Source organism: Camelus ferus, chromosome 1 (assembly GCF_009834535.1).
Source record: "Camelus ferus isolate YT-003-E chromosome 1, BCGSAC_Cfer_1.0, whole genome shotgun sequence".
Taxonomy (NCBI): domain Eukaryota; kingdom Metazoa; phylum Chordata; class Mammalia; order Artiodactyla; family Camelidae; genus Camelus; species Camelus ferus.
The window spans coordinates 90193721-90199720 of NC_045696.1; positions in this window are offsets into that span (position 1 = coordinate 90193721).

Genomic DNA, 6000 nt, shown 5'->3' on the forward strand with positions numbered 1-6000 from the left:
CTACTCCATTAAAGAAGCACTCATCATAACCTGCAGTGACTTTGGTTTTAGACTATTCTGCCTTTCTCATGCCCCAGGCTCAGTGATTCTTAACCAGAGATGACATATCAGAGCTGGCTGAGAAGCCTATTCACAATATGCATTCCTGGGCCCCATCCTGAGAGATTCTGATTCATAGGTCTGGAGGGGAATTGGGGGAGGACGGATATTAGACAGCCGTACTTTAGGAAAACTCCTCAGTGATTCTGAGACACTCCTCTGGTTCAGAACCACTGGTCTAGCTGATGTGTTCACCAAATATAATTACTATGGGAGTCATTTTAATTGAAGAGGAGGAGGACATGGGAGGAACCCTCAATACTCAAGGACAGATGAGTCACAGGTTTTCCAATAACCAACATCTCCTAATTGAGGGAAGGACACATTTGGTGGCTGACCCTGCTCCCCTACCAACAACCCCCAGGATAATCCTCCAGTCCTCGCAGTGAAGAGAGGGGAAGGGATTGCCAAACATTGCTATGAGGAATAGGATTTCTGCATTTTATTTAAGCCTTGCCCCTAATGCATATTTTTAAATCAGGTAGGAAATGTCTGTTCCTTTTCTGCCAAGACTTTTGACCACACTTTGACAATAAAATCTCCTAGGCCTCCATAATCCGTATCAGTCACCTTCTTCCTTAAGTTATCCTAGATCTCAAAGAGTAGGGGGTCCAGCTCCTGAAAAAGAGGGCTCTGCTGTGAGAGATGAGAGTGAGAAATGTTCAATTAGGGTAGTGTACAGCAGCAGGAATTCAAGAGCCAGACAGTGCAGGGGGTTCTGGGAGGGCTTCTTGGAGGAAGTGACATTTTAACCTGAACCTGATGGATATATAGGAAATGAGGAGGGGAAGGAGAGTGGAGGAAAGACAGTCACGGGCATAGGAAGTGGCATGGGCAAAGACACAAAGGCAAAGGTGGCCTGGCAGGTGGAAGGACAGAAGCAAGCCCAGTGTGGCTAGGGCAGGGAGCTCAAGGAGGACAGTGGGTAAGGATGCACTGGAGAAAAGGGCTAGGGCCAGACCATCTAGGTCTTGTAATCCACGCTAAGGAACTTGGACTATATTTTAATGTCCAAGATGAGCCACTAGAGCATTTTTAAGAATGGGAGTGATTTGATAACCATTTCATTTTAGGAAAAAGTCCTCTGGGGAGCACAATTACAGGAGCAAGGCTAGACACAGGGAGACCAGGCAGGAGGATGTCATACTCATTCAGGAGAGAAGTGAGCAGCTTAGGGCCCCATCTTCTTCTGCTTCCCCCCACTGTAACATAAGAGGGGGCACCAGCATTTCTGAAAACGGTACCTGAGTGTCTGGAAGCTCTTTGTAAATTCATCAAGGAATATTCTTTTAAAAACATGTTTCTTGTACACCTATTAATCTTCCATACCTGCACTGTCCAACACAGTAGCCTCAAGCTACATGAAACTATTGAGCCCCTGAAATGTGGCTGGTCTGAATTGAGATGAGCTATAAATGTAAAATACACACCAGATTTTGGAGACTTAGCACAAAAAGAAAAATACAAAATCTTGCATTACTTTTATATTGATTACATGATGAAATGATAAATATACTGGGTTAAATAAAATATACTCAAATTTCACCTGTTCCTTTTTACTTTTTTTAAAATGTGGTTACTAGGAAATATTAAATTACATACATGGCTCATATTTATGAGTTGCATTATCTTTCTACTGGACAAAGCTGTCCTTGGCCCCACTCTCAGCACCAAGAACATTGCAGATACAAAACAAAAGCCCATGTTCTCAAGAGAGCTTACATTTCAGTGGAGTGCAATCCCAAATCAACCTCAACAAAAATGAAAACAAGCATATTCCTTATCATCTGTACAATCAATCACTGTATTACCAGGAAGTGCCATACAGCACTGGTACCCGAGCTGGGTATTATGATCACGCTGGCACCACAGAGTTGTGCAGAGGCTGATAACGTCTCTGCACCCAGGGGAGGCCAAAGGATATCATGGCCCCTGTAAGAACAAAAGGCACACGGTTGTTCCTCTAGACATGGGGGCTGGGTAACAGATAACTGAGTCAGCCCACGACACATGAAGTGGAGGCCACGATGTCCACAGACCCTGTGGTGTCAATGCCACATACATGTAATGAGTGTGGCCATTTCAGCCAAACAACAGCATTCATCACATTAAATCAGTGTCACTAATTAGAATGTTATTGTTATTGTAATTTTGTTTCCATTTGGTTTTTCTAAGTTGTTTCAGTTTCATAGTTGTATGACTAAAAATATGAGGAATTTATAATTAGTCTTCTGTTTAAACATATTTAAGAAACACTATAATAAAACTAATTTCCCTGGGGGGAGGTTATAGCTCAATGGTAGAGCGTATGTTTAGCATACATGAGGTCCTGGGTTCAAGCTCCAGTACTTCTTTTAAAAAAATAAATAAAATCTAATTACCCCTCCCCCCAAAAGGACATAACAAAGACTAATTTCCTTTAACACTGGAGATATGCTGTAACATTCTTCTCTGAAAAGGAATCCTTATATTACTCATGTTAGAAATCCTGCCCTGGATCATGATATCCATCCCATTCACTTCCCTTCCTCTGCCCTCCACCTATCCCCGCCCTGTAACCCAGGGGCTTCCCAGTGGCTGACAGTTTGCTGCCTGTCAGCAGCAACTGAACAACCCCAGTGAACAACTGGCCCTCTCCTTCTCCCAGTAGAGAACAAGGTCCATGGTAATTCAGGGGCCTATCACCAAGCCAACCGCAGCTCTCAGGGAGGAACATATGCCCAGGAGCCACATTCAAAACATCCAGTGACAGGTATGCTACAGCACTGCCCAGTCAGGATGGGTGCTCCCTGTAAGGAGCACACTCAGCCTCACCACTTCATACACTACCACCGCCTCTATCCACCCACCAGCCCTGGTTCCTCAGGTGAGGGAGGGCTCCCAGGAGCTGTGTGTTGTCTTGCCTGCATCGGACTCCTCAGTTCTCTGAAGGGCTGCACTTGGAGTGTCCACCTCTGTGTCACCCCCACTTAGGATTCTGAGCCCAACATAACAGAAGGGGGAGCATAAATCTTGCTAGACTGGGAGACTGCAGGGCATCATGGTTAAAATGATAAAGTCTGGAGCCAGACAGCCTGGGTTTGAATCTTAGCTCCCACAACTAGCTGGAGTGACTGTGAGCAAGTTCTCTGCACCTTCATTTCCTTTTCTGTAAAATGGAGATAATAATAAACTCCCAGTGGGATTTATGAGGATTAATTAAGATATTACATATAAAGCACTCAGAACAGTACATAGCACACATTAACAGTTATTATTACTGGGAAGTCCAAGAGTATCTTTCTGTCCCACAGCAGAAATAAGATATGGACCCAAAAGGCCCAAAAGCTGCAGAAACTCTGTCCTCCTCAAAGACCAGCTATCTTTGATTTGGGAAGACTCCCTCCTGAGTTGGTCCACACAGGCCCCTCCCACTTACAGCCACCATGGGGTCTTTGGCAGAAAAAAACAGACTTGGGAGCTGCCACAGCACAAGATGCGTTTAGCAGGGAAATGAGAGAATTGCTTTGCCACAAGCCAGAATATCACCCGTAAATCCACATATCTGAGGTCTTACCAATGGAAGTCCAGAATTCCACAAATTGAAATTCAATTTCAAATGAAAGGGTGTCTGAGATATTCCTAAGCTTGACGTTTTGGGGTCCCCTGCCAATTTCAGTCACTTTTTAAACAACCATACTCACGCTCTTGGAATTCAAGGAGTAAAATTTCACACCTAAAGCGCCCGTGTGGCCTTGGGCAGCACACAACAGATCTGCCCTCCTAGTTTATTAGGTCCAGAATCGGTGACCTGAAACACTAAAGCAGCCTGATGCTCTAAAACAATGGTTTTCACACTTGGGTGGGTATCAGAATCATATGGGAAACTTAATAAAATGCAAAAGCCCCAGGCCCTGTTCCAGGGAGCCTCTGCGTTCTATGTTAGCTTGTCAGGCATTTCCCTAGAGCCAGCAGAATGTGAGAACTATGGCTCTAAAGCAAAGATAGAAGCACAAGGGCCAGCCACTCACTCCCATGCTATAATTCAACGTTCGAAGAATGCCTTAACTGAACACCCCTAATCACAAGCTCATCCTTTCCATATTTTAATTAATAAAATTAATGAAGACAGAGAGGCACTAATCATGTTTAAGCAATGCTGTCTACGCATAAAGTGGCATTTTGAAAAAGTATTTGCATAAGTTTATTTTAGACTTGGGGATTCTTACAGCTCTCACACCGTCTCGCTATTACTGAAAGAATACTTTAAAATTATGATGTGAAGACAGTTAATTAACTTTTAATTGAAATGGCTCCAGGAAGAAAATTATAAATAGCACATTTGTCTTCACTGTGTTTTCATTATAAGACACAGAAAGTAATCGGTAGACAAGAAAGCACAGTGAAACTCAGGACACAGAGAGTGTGGTCACGAAAAGCAAAAACACAAGACTCCGGAATACCGGTCAGTGCAGACACTTCCAACAAGTGAGTCCAGAGCTCTAGGCATGAATTATCTGGGTTCTAATAAGCATCTTTTAAATATCAGAAGTGACCACTATAACCCCCCTCTCAGACACAATAATCAATTTGGGCTAGAAAGTCCCCAAGGTAATAGAAGGCAATATTCTGAAATTTTGCTCTTTGCCTCAGAGCACAGAATTTTACCGCAGCACTGTGTTACAGATGGCTATGTGGTACCCGGGAGGCAAGATATGCAGGACGGAGCACAGCCCTGCAGCCCAGCAGACTTGGCTCTGAGTGCTGGCCCCAACGTGAATTTAAAACCCTATCCTTCCAGCTGTTCAGCCACCAAATCTGGAATTCGCCTTACATGCTCACTCTCTCACACCCTACAACCTGTCCAACAACAAATCACATTAGGTAGCTGTTTCTCTAAAATATGTCCAGGATCCAACCATTTTTCCACTCCACTACCATTAAGGTTCATGCTACCATCATCTCTCACCTGGATTATTACACAAGAGCCTCCAAATGTTTCTCCCTATAAGTCAGGTCACGTCATGCTCAGGCAGCTCACTTTACTCAGAGTAAAAGCCCAAGTCCCTGACACGACCTGCAAAGCTTGTGTACTCTCCACCTCACTCCACCTCCACTGCAAGGCCAGGGCCTCTCTGCTGCTCCTCAAATGCACCAGGCACAACCCCCCCACCCCAGGACTCTGCATCTGCTGGTCCTTGGCCTGGCAGTCTCCCCACCATGCCCCCAGGTAGCTAGCTGCTCCCTCCCTCACTTCCTTCCATGACACTTCAAATGTCACTGTCTCCCTGATGCCTGTGAATCTGTATGATTGACAGATAGACAGACAGACAGACAGATGATAGACACTGAATATCCGAAAAATACGTAAGAAAACTGTTAAGAGCAGAAAAATCAATTAAGTGGGATTGGTTTGAGGTCAGAGTGAGGGAAAAGACTTCCTATTTTTATTTTATACTCCCCAGCATACTTTTTTTTTAATATTTACAGTAAAATAAATAACAGTAGCTAATTTTGTGACAATGCTGAGTAAGGAGATACACTTACTAGTTCACAGAAACCCAGGTAACCTTGTCAGTTCTGGAGTACTATAGTTCATATTCTTTATATGTGTTTAATGGGATTTTTAACTGAGATACAATTAACATATAACATTATATTAGTTTCAGGTGTATAATATAATTATTTGACATTTGTAAATACGGCAAAGTGTTCACCACAGTAAGTCTAGTTAACATCCATCACCACACAATTACAAATTTTTTTTCTTGTGATGAGTACTTTCAATATCTATTCTTTTAGCAACTTTCAAATCTACAATACAGTAGTACTAACTATAGTCACTGTGCTGTATGCCCATGACTTATTTTATAAGTGGAAGATTGTACCTTTTGACCACCTTCACCCATTTCCTCCATCCCA